Below are 5961 nucleotides of genomic sequence, written 5' to 3'. Positions count from 1 at the left end.
CTAGGCCCTGGTCCAACCTCCAGCCACTCACCTATGAACTGGACAGACCACGATCCAGAGTCTGAGAGCCTAATACCAAAGCAGGAAGCCTCTTTCCTGCTGAACCTGGCTTCCTCCTTTCTCTAGGGGACAGGAAAGGCTACCACCCCCTGCCCAGGAGAGTCAGATCTGGGGCAGGAGAACAAAATGTGTGCTGGGTGCATGGTAGCACACCCATAATCCCAGCACTCTGAAACTGAGGCAGGGGGATGGTTTGTTCCAGGCCAGGCTGGGTTCCATGGTGATACCCTGTCTCAAACAAACAAAAACACATGTGCTATAAAGAAATATAATTAGGAGGAAGAGGAAGAAGAGGAAGAAGAAGAGGAGGAGGAGGAGGGGGGGAGGAGGAGGAGGAGGAGGGGGAAGAGACCTGGCTAACAGAATTGCCTCTTGTAGTAATTGGTGTCAGTTTCCCCTAATTCAGAGGACTTGGTGAGAAACACTCTTAAACTCATTACAGAAAAGATTCTTTTGAACCGTGAGGGTTTTCTAGAAGTCACATGACAATTTCACTTTCACGTATTAAAACCAAAGCTTGCATTCAGCATTTTCAAAAGCTTCCTGGGCAGAGACAGCCAGCAGGCTGTAGATGGAGAACAAGCCCACCCCCAGAAAGACTCAGAAGCAGTACTCACCACAATGGCACATCTGCTAAGCTCTGAGCCCCACCCAGAAGCAAGGGATGGAATTCCTGTGGCTAAGCCCCTGGCTGCCATGGAAGAGGGGTCAGACTTTTTATTTTCTGGGTCTAGAGGAGACCCAGTATATAGGGCCTGGCACAACACTGTGTGTGTGTGTGTGTGTGTGTGTGTGTGTGTGTGTGTACCCCTGTGTGTGTATGTGTCTTTGTGTGTGTGTATGTGTCTATGTCTTTGTATCTGTCTGTGTCTGTTCTGTATCAGTATGTCTATATGTGTGTGTGTGTGTGTGTACGTGTGTATGTGTATGTGTGTACGTGTGTGTGTGTGTGTATCTGTCTGCGTGTCTGTGTGTCTGTCTGTGTGCACAGATATTTTTGCAGACGACAGGAAGTTTCAGAACCTAGCCTTCCTTTCACTGTGACTCAGCAGCACTTTCTTCTCACCGGGTAGGGGACAGGTGAACAGCAGATACCTTCCAAGGCACCTTCTCTGCCAGGCTTCCCTGCCACCCAGCCCTATTCGCCCACCTCAGCTCTGTCTGTTCAATTGCTCGAAGTGTTTCCAGAAATATTTGCCCCCCCCAGGGCCACCATGCATCCCACACATAGGCAGAACAGACTCCAGTCATCCGCCATTTTGTAACGCTGATGTGGATCTAGCCCCAAGCCAAGACTGTGCTCTAGAGAGATGCCCTTAGATTCAGCACAGGGACATCTGGATTCAGACCCTTCCAGGACAGCAAGATCCACCCCTCTAGACCCCTTTCTTCAGTCAGCACAAACGTGACCTGTAGATTAACAAATCCACAGATGCTCCCGGTCCATAGCAGTGCCGAGGACACCGTCTGGGCATTTGCCTGAAAGCCATAGACCAGATGTCCTCTCTACCCTCGAAATTTCAAAAAGTGTGTGGCCCACCCATGTGTGTGGAATTGCAGCATCATGGGCTTGGAAGCAAGCCCTGGCTGATGTGCTAGCTGTTACTCATGTGTACTGTGGTCCCTGCCTTCTCACAATGTCCTTTCATCTGTCCCATGGCCCTGAGGGCCGCGAGTCCATCACACTGGCCACGTAGGGGTTAAAGGAAATGCTACAAACAAAGTGTTTCTTTCTATAGCACTTGCAGGAATAAGCAAGTGGAGAGTGTGACAGATCAGTCCCAGCCCCAGTACCCTTCACTTGTCCTCTCTGTCCCTCCAGCCTCAGTCTGTTCCCTACTTCCCAGCTGGGTCCCTCTCTTGAAGAGCCCGTGTTGTTGGTCTTGAGAAAGCTAGCCTACCTCTCAGGTACCAGCTCCTCCATATGTCCTGTGGCTGCAAATAGGGTGCTCACTGGCCAGCCGCTCAGGACGAGGTGGGGTGCCATGGGATCTCAGGCCATGTGTGGAAACTTGGGTTCTCAGAAGCTTGGAGTCTTGAGCTCTACTATGCCCAGGGGTGTAGGACCTCAGGCAAGCCCTCTGCTCTCTCTCTTCTTGATCAGAGCTATGTGACCAAAGCTGTCCCCAGCTGATATGAAAACTTAGTGACCAGCTGTGGTGGCTATCTACTAAAGACGCCAGCCAATTCCAACATGTCTAAGCCAGGGTTTCTCAACCTGTGGGCTTTGAATCCATTGGGGTTGAATGACCCTTTCACAGGGGTCACCTAAGGCCATCAAGAAATACAGATATTTGCATTATAATTCATAACTAGCACAATTACAGTTACGAAGTAGCAAGAAAATAATTTATGGTTGGGGTCACCACAGCATGAGGAACTGTATTAAAGGGTCACAGCACTAGGAAGGTTGAGAACCGCTGTTCTAAATACTAGCTCAGCTAGCTTCCACTGTAGAGGTACTGTGGCACCAGGCACTGGGAAAGGCCAAAAACCTCAGCTACTCTCTCTGACTGGGTAAGGCCTTCACCTCATGCATTCACTGGCTCAGACCTTGTAGAGGGACACTCAGAGATGAGACTCGCTCTCAGTAGGCCATGGCTAATTGAGGCTGCCTTCAAGGGTGTCTCTTCTACTCATTGGAAAGTCACAGATGTTCTGGAGATGGGTTGGGGTCTTGGTGTTTGCTTTCCCATGGGTCAGCATGGTCCCATGTCACTTGATCAAGGAAACTGTTTTCACATGAACACTCTCTGTACATCATCAACATGGTATGGAAGACATAAATACCTCAGAACTCAGTCACCAAATATGTATTCCCTGTTGAGACCAAGCCTGTCGAGAAGAGAAGCCCTGAAGATGTTTATCATGCTCAGAACCTAGACCGGCTCTATGTCTGTCGTGACTCTTGGGGTACATTGTATAGGGAGACTTTGAGTCCTCTCAGGTACAGAACCTCCTCCACCCTCAAACCCACTTTGTATACCAGCAATGCAAGGCCGAAACTGTCAAGGACATCAGGCCCAGCTGGCCAGACATCCAAGGTTATCTCTGCCTCCAGGGAGAGCCTGCTGGGGTGCAGTCTGTTGAGACAGGCCAGATGGTCACTCAGGGAGACCTTGGGTTCCTGCTGGACTTGTGGCAGCCTTCTGACTCCCACAGTGAGGATTAAAAAACACTGCTCTCTTGGCTGAGGCTGTGGCATCTATTCCTGTCCCTTGTTGTGTTAGAACTACCACAGTATGCTGAACACTGTGACCGTAAAGTCGTCCATTCTCTGTAAGTTCTGCTTTGCCAGGGATTTACATGAAATTCTCCCTGATTCCTGTCAGGAATCAATGTTGCAGTGTGTGAGCATGGTACTCAGTACCATATAACTAGTACCTAACACATATGACGCTTTCCAGTGTGTGAGCGTGGTACTCAGTACCCTATAACTAGTACCTAACACTTATGACGCTTTCCAGTGTGTGAGTGTGGTACTCAGTACCATATAACTAGTGCCTAACACTTATGACGCTTTCCAGTGTGTGAGTGTGGTACTCAGTACCATATAACCAATACCTCGTTATTCCCTCCTCGCCTGCTCCCTCCAAAGCCCTCTTGCTCCTTCAGGTCCCCTGGCTTAGTCTCTCCTCAGCTCACTCATTTTCTACCTGAGACAAGCAAAGGCCAGGAGTTGAGGACACCACTCTGAACTTGGGAAGCCAAATCTGCCAACCTCAAGCATTCAAGCCCATCTGGTTTCTCACCTCCTGGCTTCTGGGTCTCGGCCTTCCAGCCACACCTGAGCCGTTACCCAGAGATCTTCTGTGGGTTGTTGTGTTGGTGACTCACACTGGTCACAAGTGATGGCCATGCATGGCTGTGAGCCAAGGCCGTGGACCATGGTGAGAGTCCCTGTTGAGGGTTCTGGCAATGTTAGCGACGTATCTCACTCCATGAGTAGGCACTCCATCAGACTCGCCTGCTCTGCTCTCTACAGCTTTTCCCCATCCCTGGGTCCCCACAGTCTCCGAACTGTGTTTCCTCTTAGCCCCACATCTCAGATTTGGAAGCCAGCACTACCTTTTATCAACTGAGTGAGGCAGGGGGCAGACGTGCCTCTGAGGCACCTGAGGAATATTTACTCGATGGCCGTTTCTCCCACAAGAATATTTTGGTTTTTCACCTTTAGTTTGATGACATTTTTCCACAGATCTTAATCTGTGGGTGTGAACCATGAGGTCACAGAGCACCACTGACATACTGATTTCACACTTATTTAAGAGTACCCATGGCTGAAGAGGGGGCTCGGTGGTTAAAAGCATTTACTTCTTTGACCTGCGTTCAGGACCCAGCACCCGTGTCTGGCAGCTCACGACTGCCTGTAACTCTAGCTCCAGAGGATCTGACGCCATTTCTTGCACACAGGAGCTATACATTCGTGCAATACACATACACACATTTACAATTACTAAAAATAAATATGGAAAAAACAGTAAAATTCTTAATTTCTTCCCCAGGTCAGGGTTTTGGGAAAAACAAATGGGTCTGTCCAACCTTAAGGATGAGTTGGGGATAAGAAAGGCTAAGTCAGGATTAGAAGGATTAGGAAGTGTGGCTTTGTAGGAGGAAGTGTGTCACTTGTACGTGGGCTTTGAGGTTTAAAAAGCCCATGTTGGGGCTGGAGAGATGGCTCAGTGGTTAAGAGCACCAACTGCTCTTCCAGAGGTCCTGAGTTCAATTCCCAGCAACCACATGGTGGCTCATGACCATCTGTAATGAGATCCGATGCCCTCTTCTGGTGTGTCTGAAGACAGCGACAGTGTATCCATATACATTAAATAAATAAATTTTTTTAAAAAAGAAAAGTATTTAAAAAAAAGAAATGAATAAAAAAAAAAAAGCCCATGTCTCTCTTGGCCAGCAATCAAGATATAACTACGCATGCGCCATGCTTCCTGCCATAATGATGATAGTGGACTAACCCTCTGAGACTATAAGCCAGCCCCCATTAAAAACGTTCTTTTCTCAGAGTTACCTTGGTGGTGGTGTCTCTTCCCCACAGTAGAACGTGACTGAGACAGGACTCCTCCCTCTCTGTAGTTACTGTTTCCTTTTGGTTTTATGTGGGTTCCAGGATGGAACTGTCCTGTGCTTTCAGTGCTGGAAGCAGCTGACCACGTCCGGTTCTTGTTTTGTTTTGTTTTGTTTTGTTTTGTTTTGTTTTGTTTTGTTTTGTTTTGTTTTGTTTGAGACAGAGTTTCATGTACTACAATCTATCCTCAAACTTGCTACATAGTTAAGGGTGATCACGAGCTTCTGATCTTCCTGGCTCCAACTCCCCAGGGCTGGGGTTACACCATGCTGGTTTCTATGGTCCTCCAGGTTGAACTCAGAGGTGGTGCTTGCTGGCACACATGACCAACGAGCCATGTCTGCAGCCCAAGGCCTTTCTCATGAGCTGTGAGGTGAGCCTGTTGCAGCCATCTATGTCCTTTGGGGCCTCACCGCTCCCCCCATCACAGAGGCTCTTGCTATCACCTCAGCCTCACAGAGTGCCGAGCAGCACTTTGCCTTGTGTTTCCGCCCCTTCCATTCTCAGCAAGTTCTTCCTGAAAAGCCTGCTGTGGTCGACTGGCTGGCTCAGTAGCTTCTGCTACCTTCTGCTAAAGGAACTCTCCCTCATTTCCAGAAACCATTAGGGCTTTGCTCCACCTCTCCCCTCTCCCTTCCCTCTTCCTCCCCACCCCACCCCCTCTCACCTAAACACTGGGCCTTGCTTGTGGCTTTGTAGCACTAGCGGGCCAGGAACTCAGCAGTAGTCCTGCCTGGTCTCCTGAATACTAGCGTTCAGCATTACAAGTGTGCCGCACACACTAGACCCAGAGGCCCTTTAGTTTTCTTCTGTTCTGTTTT

Source organism: Rattus norvegicus, chromosome 7 (assembly GCF_021556685.1).
Source record: "Rattus norvegicus strain SHRSP/BbbUtx chromosome 7, alternate assembly SHRSP_T2T, whole genome shotgun sequence".
In the NCBI taxonomy this organism is placed as follows: domain Eukaryota; kingdom Metazoa; phylum Chordata; class Mammalia; order Rodentia; family Muridae; genus Rattus; species Rattus norvegicus.
The sequence above is the reverse complement of the archived record's forward strand: the minus strand, read 5'-3'. Positions refer to the sequence as shown.